The sequence below is a fragment of the Lynx rufus genome, unplaced genomic scaffold (genome assembly GCF_022079265.1).
Source record: "Lynx rufus isolate CCGP_SWC_20201006 ecotype Redwood Valley unplaced genomic scaffold, mLynRuf1.p SCAF_24, whole genome shotgun sequence".
Lineage (NCBI taxonomy): Eukaryota > Metazoa > Chordata > Mammalia > Carnivora > Felidae > Lynx > Lynx rufus.
The window spans coordinates 11,346,460-11,356,325 of NW_025814839.1; the positions used below are offsets into that span (position 1 = coordinate 11,346,460).

The 9,866-nt window shown below is 48.4% G+C and overlaps 1 long non-coding RNA gene across 1 annotated transcript; it reads left to right on the forward strand.

The window, feature by feature from the left end:
• Nucleotides 1-761: 761 nt before the first annotated feature.
• LOC124518444 (uncharacterized) lies at nt 762-8,295 on the forward strand. The gene is made up of 2 exons (XR_006963670.1): nt 762-847; nt 8,105-8,295. It is a non-coding gene; the product is annotated as an uncharacterized LOC124518444 (long non-coding RNA).
• The last annotated feature ends 1,571 nt before the right edge of the window (nt 8,296-9,866 follow it).

A 9,866-nucleotide genomic window follows, 5' to 3' on the forward strand; every position in this document is an offset into this window, starting at 1 on the left:
CGCAGAGCCCGATGAGGGGCTCGATCTCACGAACCATGAGATCATGATCTGAGCCCTGAGCCAAAACCAAGAGTTGGACACTTAACGAACTGAGCCACCCAGGCGCCCCAGAATTAACCATTTTTGAAGTGAACAATTCAGTGGCATTGCACAGCCACCACCTCTATCCAGTTCCAAAAACACCTTTTATCACCCCAAAAGTAGACCTTGCACCCCATTAAGAAGTTACTTCCCATTCTCCCTCACAGCTCCTGGCAGCCATCAATTTGCATTCTTTGTCTATGGATTTACCTATTCTGGACGCTTCATATAAATGGAGTTGTGCAGTATGTGACCTTACACATGTGGCTTCTTTCACTTAGCATAACGTTTTTGAGGTTGATTAACACTATAGCATGTGTTAAGTACTTTATTCCTTTTTATGGAGGAATAGTATTTCATTGTATGGACATAACACAATTTCTTTACCCAGATATATTCTTTTTTTTTAAGTTCATTTATTTATTTTGATAGGGTGAGCATGGGAGGGGCAGAGAGAGAGGGAGAGAGAGAGAGAGATAGAGAGAGAGAGAGAGAGAGAGAATCCCAAGCAAGCTCTGCACTGTCAGCTCAGAGCCCTAGGTGAGGTTTGAACCCATGAACTGTGAGATCATGACCTGAGTCAAAATCAAGAGCCGGATGCTTAATTGACTGAGCCACCCAGGCGCCCCTACCCAGATATATTCTTAACCACTATTTGATGCTGTCTTTCCATGTGCCAGGTGCTGTCTTTAGCTCTACAGATACAGCAGAGAACAAAGGAGAATTGGCCTTGCCCAAGTGGAGCTAAAGTCTCTTCTGGAACCTGGTATGTTCTCTGTCCATTTCTGATCACGTTGGAGGCCCCATATGTTCCTGCTCATTCTTCTCCATAGCCCCAGTGTCTAGCCCACTGCTCTTAGCAGACCAGATAGGTTTTAATCTGGGAAGGCTTCATGGAGGAAGCGGCTTTTGAGCGGAGCCTTGAAGTTTGAGGAGGTGAACAGTTTCCTTGAGCCGACGGTGATTAATAACAATAACTATCATTTATCAAGCACATAGTATGTGTCACACACACTCTAATGAACACGTTAATTTCCCCAGGAGCAGGCAGCTAGTGAGGGGCAGAGGAGAGTTTGGCTTTGAACCAGGACTCACACCCCTAATGACTGCCTTGTACTGACTGCCTTTCCAAGCCTGGTTCCAGATTGGGGTTGGGGGTTTCTCTTCTCTCTATTCTATCTCCCCTGTCTTTCTTCTTCTGGGGACATCTGGATGGGACTAGAGAGTGGGCAAGCCTGGACTTGGGGCACCCCAAATCCTGGAAAGGACTCTTCAGATCTTACCCTTCCGGGTCCTTTGGACTTAGCCGAGCCCCGGGCCTCTGGGGGACCCTTCTGTCCTTTGCGGCACCCTTTCCTCCCCCAGCCTCCCCTCTTCTCCTTCCTTAGCCCCTCTAGCTCTTTGGGCTGTGCTGGAGTCTGTGGGGAAAGGAGCAGGATTTCGGCTAAATATAAACCAGGCTGTTCCAGTTTCCAAATAGAACAAAGGAGCAGGGTGTTAAGTTGATTTTTATAAATAAAGAGAGAGGGAGTGAGAGAATATTTTTTCGAGATGTTTAATAAAATCGCCTGTGAGAGGCAGGAAAATCACTGGGCTGCAGTGGGAGGGTTTGGAGGGGGAAGGGGTGAGGGAGGGTGGGGACTACTTTCTCCTTCCTGCTATGATGCTTGCCAGTGTCCTTGTCCTGTTCCTGGGACCAGGGAGAGCCGGTGGGGTCAAGGGGGTTGAGAGGCAGGGGAGGGACACGAGGGTCCCTGGGCGGTGGAGGAAGACAAGGAAGGCTCAGAATCATAACAGTTACTGCGTATCGAGCACCCACTGTATGCCAGGCCCTGTGTAGATGATGCATCATCTCACCAAATGCGCACAAGTGCACAAACTTGGGATGCTCGTCATTAGGCGCCCTGTGATCTAGCCCCTGCCTACCTCTCTGACCTCATCTCCTCGCCCTGTCCCCCTGGCTCACTTCACTCCCACCGTGCCGGCTCCGACACAAAACCCACTCCCTTCCTGAGGCCCATATGCCTCCTCTCCCCTCTGCCTTGAGGTCTCCCAGCCAGCTCCTTCTCATTATTCAGAAGAATCACCATCACCTCTTCCCAGACCACCTTATCTGATGATAGAGAGAGAGCTCACCCTCGCCCCCACCTCAGTTATGAGTGCATTGCCTGGTTTCATTGTCTTCATTCACACATCACTTCTGAAATCGTTTGCTTATGTCTCTCCTCTACTCGGCCAGAACGAAAGCCCCCATGAAGACAGAGGTTCTGTCTCTCTCATCCACGGCTCCAGCACCAGGAGCCACAGCAGAGCCTGGTCCATGGTTGACGTTGCTGGGTATGCATTTGCTGAATGAATGGATAAGTGAATGAGGCTCAGAGAGGTAAAGTGACTTGCTTGAGCTCACACAGCAGGGAATGACAGAGCCAGAAGGGAGCCCAGATTTGTCTGACTCCCAAATGCATGCCCTTTCTACTACTTTACAAGGCTTTCAGCATGGAGGAAGAAGGGACTTACAGGGATGTCTCTGGAACCTGGGATTTGCCGGGGGGGGGGGGGGAGGGTGACCAGACACAATCCTGTAGGATCAAAGTGGGGGTGTCAATGAAGCCAAATTATCACTATTCCCTTCATCTTTTTTTTTTTAAGTTTATTTACTTATTTTGAAAGAGAGAGAGAGCAAAGGAGGGGCAGAGAGAGAGAGGGAGAGAGAGAATCCCAAGGAGGCTCTGCACTAACAGCCCTGCCGACAGAGGGGCTCGATCTCACGAATCATGGGATCGTGACCTGAGCTGAAATCAAGAGCCACACGCTTAACTGACTGAGCCATCCAGGTGCCCCACTATCACCTTCCTCTTTAAACAATGTGGATGACATATAAAAATTATTAAACAGACAGATCTTTGGCGAAGCTGTTAGTAGAGAGAGTTTCACTCAATATCACCCAGAGGAGAGCTAGTCTAAGCTTTGGGGGGTGGGGTGGCAGAGAGCTTCTCAGCTCAGGAAAGCTGAAGGGATGTCAGAGGAAGCAGAGATATTTTGCACCCCCACCTGCCTGCTCCCCTCCCCCCCCAACAGCGGTATGCAGATATGGGGTGGGCTAGGAACACGTGGCCGGCCACCTGCACCCACCACACCCCCCGCCCCGGCCCTCACCAGGCTATGCCTTTCTGCTGACACCAGATTCCGCCTCACCTGGCATCGGCACCGTGCGGCTTGGACAGTCACACAGCTCTCTCTCTGAGTCTCAGTTCCTTCCTCCGTAAGATGGAGATGGTGCAATGTGCTCGGTTACGAGTATGAGGGATCCTGCAACATAAGTCAGGAACCGAACTTCAAACACATGGTAGATACACCGCAGAATGACTGAAACTGCCATTTTCTTACTTATCGTTACCTTTCTCTGGATTCCAATCTAGTTGAGCACAGGGACTATCATTCCATTAACTGAACAGCTATTATATGCCAGCTTCTGGGCGAAGCGCTCTAGGTGGGGTATCTTGGTGAATCCCCATGCTACTTCCACAAAGTAAGTACTGTCATGATTAGCGTCATCATACTACCATAATATCCTATTATTATCATAATACTATTATTACTATGAATGAGGAAAACGGGGCGCCCAAGGGGGAAGTGACTTGCCTAAGGTCACACAGTCAGAAAAGAGAGCGCTGGGCCTGAAATCCAGGTGGGCTCCAGATCTTGGGTGTTTCAACATCATGCGATCCTGCCCCTCGGAACTAAGGAACCAGTGGGCTTCCTAGTGCTCCAGGAGGTACAACCTGGGGTAAGTGGGGAGTGACAGGGTCAGAGGGGGTCCTGGTGAGAAGCAGAGGCCTGGCCTTGACGAAGAGGCCGGTGAGGGAGCCGGGGGTGGGGTGGTGGGGTTAGGGAGTGATGTTGCAGTTTGAGGGGCTGTGGCTCCAAGCTTCTGACTCACTCAGAGCAGCTCGATTCGCAGCGCAGGAGATGCTATTTATAACCCGCAGGTTCTAGCAGCCTCTGGAGCATGGAGCCTTGCAGCTACCTGGGGCCCCTCTGCCCAGGCTGCAGGGCCAGGCGGGGAAGGCAAGTGGTGGGGGGAAGGCCACCAGCTGAGCCTCCTTCCTCTTTGCTCTGGACTCTCTAGTCAGCACAAAATGCACACGCAAGTGCCCCGTGGCTCACTCTGGGGCTGTCCGGCTTGTCACCAGCAGAGTGCCTGGCACCTAGGACATGGCTGAGTGAGTGAATGAAGGGCAGCAGCTCTAGGCTTTTTTATTGGGTCAGATCGTGTCATTTCTCTGCCCCAAACTCTCCAGTGGTTTTTCATCCGGAGTAAAAGCTAAAGTCCTCCTGGTGGCCTACAAAGCTCAGACACCTGCTTCCTGGATCCTGCTTCCTCTGACTTCCTACCCTCTCTCACGCTTACTTCACTCTAGAAGCCTCTTTGCTGCTCCTAGGAACACACTAGGGTATGTTCCTGCCTTGGGGCCACCACTCTCTTTCCTCCTTTTGGGACGCTCTTCCCCCAGAGACCAGCGTGTCTCCCTCCCTCACCTCCGTCAGGCCTTTTTTTTTTTTTTTTTAATTTTTTTTAATGTTTATTTATTTTTGAGACAGAGAGAGACAGAGCATGAACGGGGGAGGGTCAGAGAGAGAGGGAGACATAGAATCTGAAACAGGCTCCCGGCTCTGAGCTGTCAGCCCAGAGTCCGACGCGGGGCTCGAACTCACGGACCGCGAGATTGTGACCTGGCTGAAGTCGGACGCTTAACCGACTGAGCCACCCAGGCGCCCCTTCAGGTCTTTGCTTAAATGCCAACTTCTTGTGAGGCCTTCCCTGACCATTCTACTTAAAACTGAGCCCAGGGGCGCTTGGGTAGCTCAGTCGGTTGAGCATCCGACTTCAGCTCAGGTCATGGTCTCACAGCCTATGGGTTCGAGCCCCACGTCGGGCTCTGTGCTGACGCCTCGGAGCCTGGAACCTGCTTCGGATTCTGTGTCTCCCTTTCTCTCTGCCCCTCCCCAACTCATGCTCTGTCTCTCTCCATCTCTCAAAAATGAATAAACATTAAGAAAAAAATAAAAAAAAAAACAGCCCGTGCAATACATTCCTTATTGTTTCTCTGCTCATGTTTTTTCTCCATGACAGTTCCATTATCTAACATACTACATGTATGACTAGTTTATCCTTTCATTGTCTCTCTCCTTCTATCAGAATGTCCACTGCAGAGGGTAGGAATTGTTGTCTGTTTTGATCGCTGCCTCACACCTAGTGTCAGGAACAGTGCCTGGTGCATATATAGTGCTCAAAACATTTTCGTTGACTGCATCGGTTCACTGAGATTTTCTTGGACTTGCTGGGTGAGCTTGGGCAGCTAACTTCACCTCTCTGGGCCTCGGTCTATTGGACTCAGTGGCCTCCCAGTTTGGACAGTCCTAGGGCTCTATCCCTTCAGCCTGGCTCCTGAGGATTCTTTTCAGAATACTTGCTAAAAGGAGAGCTGCCCAAGGCCTGGCTTGATATTTTTCTCCCAGACTCGACTTTTCCGTGCAAAGTGTTCAAGCCTGGGAGCGGGCGTGTGCCAGCACTCTCGTATCTGTTAGGGGTTCTGAGCAGATGCCTTTGTGTGAATGAGCCTCAACATGTATTTGGGAACCTGGCTGAGATAGGACATTCCAGAAAAATGTCAGCACAGGTCCTAATCCTGTCTTCCTGCTTCTTTTTGGTTTCAATGGAGCAGAAAGTAGAAATTTCCAAGGGCATGGCAGACCCTTCTTGAGTCAACTGATAGAAACACCTGCTTCTCTGGAGATGCAAGGAAGAGGCTTGTTGACTGTGAATCCCTATACCTGTAACAGGCTGTTTCCACTTCCCCAGGACCAGCTGTGAGAAACCCACAGTAGAGCTTCCCACCTTCCAATGAGGGAAGCCCACAGAACTGCAAGCTTCAATGGGGATGCCAGGCCCATTTTTAGATCTCATCTGTTCTTAATGGGAGATGGGTCCAAACTCTCCCAGGTTTCTAGAATAATCTCTGGCAGGTCTTCCTCCCTCAGCTCCTCAGGTCTCAGCTCAAATGCCAACTGCTCATGAGGCCTTCCCTGACCATTCTACTTAAACCTGTGCCCATGCAATACATTCCTTATTCCCTTTCCCTGCTCAATTTTTTTTCATGACACTTGCCATTATGTAACCTCCTGTATATATTCTTGATGGGCTTTGGAATTTATTAGCATCTCCTATTGTACACTATCTTTTAATGACATGATCTCTTCTGCTTTGGTACACCCCAGGCCTACCTAGTGCAGTACCTGGCATCTGGTAGGCATGACCAAATTTTTTTCTAGAAAAGTTAATTCTCAGGGCACCCAGGTGGCTCAGTCAGTTAAGCTCTGGACTCTTGACTTCGGCTCAGGTCACGATCCCCAGGTTTGTGAGTTAAAGCCCATGTCGGGCTCTGTGCTGACAGCTCGGTGTCTGCTTGGGAGTCTCTCTCTCTCTCTCTCTCTCTCTCTCTCTCTCTCTCTCTCCCTCTCTCTCTCTCTCTCCCTCCCTCCCTCTCTCTCTCTCCCTCTGCCCCTCCCTTGCTGTTGTGTGCACTCTCTCAACATAAATAAATAACCTTAAAAAAAGTTAATTTTCGTAAGTAATGGCCAGAGGGCAATACTGTCATCTTACAGATGATGAAACTGAGGCTCAGCGGTGACATGACTTGCCCAAAGTCACACAGCCAGGACATGAATCCCTGAGGTTCAACAGGGAAGGAGAGAGGGCATCCCTCCCTTTACTGTTGAAGGATGATCAAGGACATAAGAAGACTTGGTGTCTGGGAGACAGAAAATGGAGTTCAAATCCGAGGATTGTCATTAGACAAGTCCCTGGTTTTTGCCACACGAGCTTCAGTGTCTCCATCTGTAAAACGGACATATCAATCCCAACACTACACAAAGGCATTGGGAGTATTCAATGAGATATTTTAGCCCAGTGCCTGCTACTGGGCTATACGCAATGCAACCCAACCCCACCTTGGCCTCCCAAGTGACCTCGCAAACCCCTCTCCTAATTCTGCCAGCCCTCAAGCGGGCCAGGTTGAAATGCCCCAACATCTGGGCTAGGGCAGAGAGATCCCGTGAGGAACACTTCTCCGGCGCATGAGCAGCTTCTGCATCACGTGGCTGATACAAGAGGGCAGTTGTGAGGCGGGAGGAAGGTCATGACCCTGTTGGGATCCGTGGGGCCGTTTTGTTCTCACCTCAGCTAGAGGGTCCTGGAGCGACTGTAGGTCCGCTTGATGGGGAGAGAGAAAGCTAAGACCTTCTTGAACCTCAAAGGAGGTTCTTTTGGCCTTTCCGTTTTTGAGGGAGGCTTTGGCAGGCCCCTGGGGCGAAGGCAACCCCCTCCTAGGGAAATGGTAGATCTGGCCCCCATGAGGCTGGGCAGCCCCGCTGGGCAACCCTTCCCCATTCGTTGCGACGGGGCACAAACGAGCATTCAGCCCTTCTCTGGTGTTCGGCACTAGGGATGCAGTGACATAGGCCCAGCTGGGGGGACAGACATTCCCTGGGAAGTGTAAACTGAGCAGAAACCAGAGGGATGAGTATGAGTTAGCCTGGAAAAGAAGGGAGAAGAAGAGGTTGCAGACAGATGTGGGAACAGAGGTCAAAGGCCTTCAAGTGGGAAGAAGCCTGGCTGGTGGAGAGAACTGAGGCGGGAGCAGTGACAGTGTAAAGAATTTTGGACTTGATCCTAAGCAGTGGGAAGCCAGCGAAGCTGAGGAGTAATATGATCTTTAGAGTCCTGCATTGAATGTTTTTGCTTTGCTTTCTTGTTAAAAAAAAAAATGGATTTTGAATTCATACCTGCCATTCTAATTTTTTTTTTTAGAAGTAGAAAATAAGGGAACAATGGAATACGTATATACCTCCAGGATTAAATATGCTAACAGATGCAAACTGCCTGGCATTCTATATGTGGTCTATAAATGGTACTTCCCTTATCTTTCCTCTAAATTCTATTCCACAATTTTTCCTATTCCAGGAGCACGGAAGGAGACCAATCTTCCCTACAGACCAAAGATAAATTTCTTTTGAAGTACTCTGGATGGACAAAAAATCTGTTCAAAAGATCAAAGGGTGATTATTTTACCAAATTATTATTTGAAGAATACGCTCACCATGATCATACAACTATTTTTTGATTTATGGAAATACAATTGGTATTCAACTTTTTAGGAGTATGTTTAGCGTGTAAAACAAGAACAAATTGCACGAAGTGAGAGCCCACGTCTGTGTTGTTTCTCACTAAGATCAGCACCTTTCTGGCCACCTAGTAGGCTTTTGAATATCTGTGTGATTGATTTTAATACTGGAATATGTTTTCTGTTAAATCTCAAGGGCATCAGTTCTGCAGTTCTCCCTTTATAGTTGTTAACATGAATTTTGATGACACGAAAAAGCTTGTTCTCCGAATTATATTTAGCTCATACAAACTCTACTGCACAATTATGTTGTAAAGAGGAATTAGGTTTTATCTTTAAGTTGTTATTATAGCCTTGTGAGAAGGTGAACATTGAGAATAAGTACAAAGTAGTAGCATATCGTATTATTAATTTTGCTACTTTTTAAAAACACTGCGGTGCAGGGCCTAGAACAGGCTGACACATGTGGTACGTGTATCAGTCAGGGTCTGCATAAGAAACAGATGGCACACTCAAAATAGATAATTAGGGGAGGATTTAATAGAGACACTATATGCAAGGGTTGGTAAGGTGTAGGGAAACCATAAGGATAGTGCAGTATCCAAGAGGCTCGTAATAGCTGGGGTCTTTGTCATTTTTTTTTAAATTTGTTTACTTATTTTGACAGAGACAGAGATGGCACGCGTGGGGGAGGGCAGAGAGAGAGGGAGACAGAGAATCCCAAGCGGGCTCTGCACCGACACAGGGCTCAAACCCACGAGACCAAACCAAGAGATCATGACCTGAAGCCAACACCAAGAGTCGGACGCTTAACCCACTGAGCCACCCAGGCGCCCCAGTCTTTATCATCTCTAGATCTGGAAGTTCAAAGAAGGGAGAAATGACAGAACCCAGGAAGAGAGGGCCACCTTGAGAAGGAGCGGTGGTGAGCTGTTATCAATAGCACAACCAACCCGTGGTGATCTGGCAGGGAGGGAACTGGGGGAATAAATACTTTGACCTCACCCTCCTTCTGCCCTCCACGCCTCTGCTGCTGCCTCCCATTGGCTGGAAGCTAAGAGGACTAAGGAGTGAGTTGATGTAGGATGGGTAGAAAAGTGGACCTGAAGGGGCAATTGGAAAATACCTGTTATAGAAGACTTCATTTCCTTGTTGAGTGAAGACTTGACGTTTAAATCTTGGTATTTTAGTAAGAAAATGAAACCTTTGGGAATGGCACCTATGGAAGTAAGTTCAGGGTCATTCATTCATTCATTCATTCTTCTACTGACCATACTATAAAAAAGTATTGTGCTGGGCATTTTGAGAGAAGCCCAGCCATGGCAAAAGAATCCTAGACATGCAATGAATTTTCCTTCTCGATGCATGTATTTAAAAGAAATTATTATCAAAGTATAGTTGATATGCAATGTTATATTAGTTTTAGGTGCAACCGCATAGTGATTCAACAATTCTATACATTACTCAGTGCTCTCCAAGATGAGTGGAGTTTTACCATCTGTCACCATACAATGTTACTGACGCGTGTATTTTTAAGAACACATCCCCACTCTATCAAAGCACCTGTCTAGAGCTCTGAATAGTAAACACGACCCCGCCGGT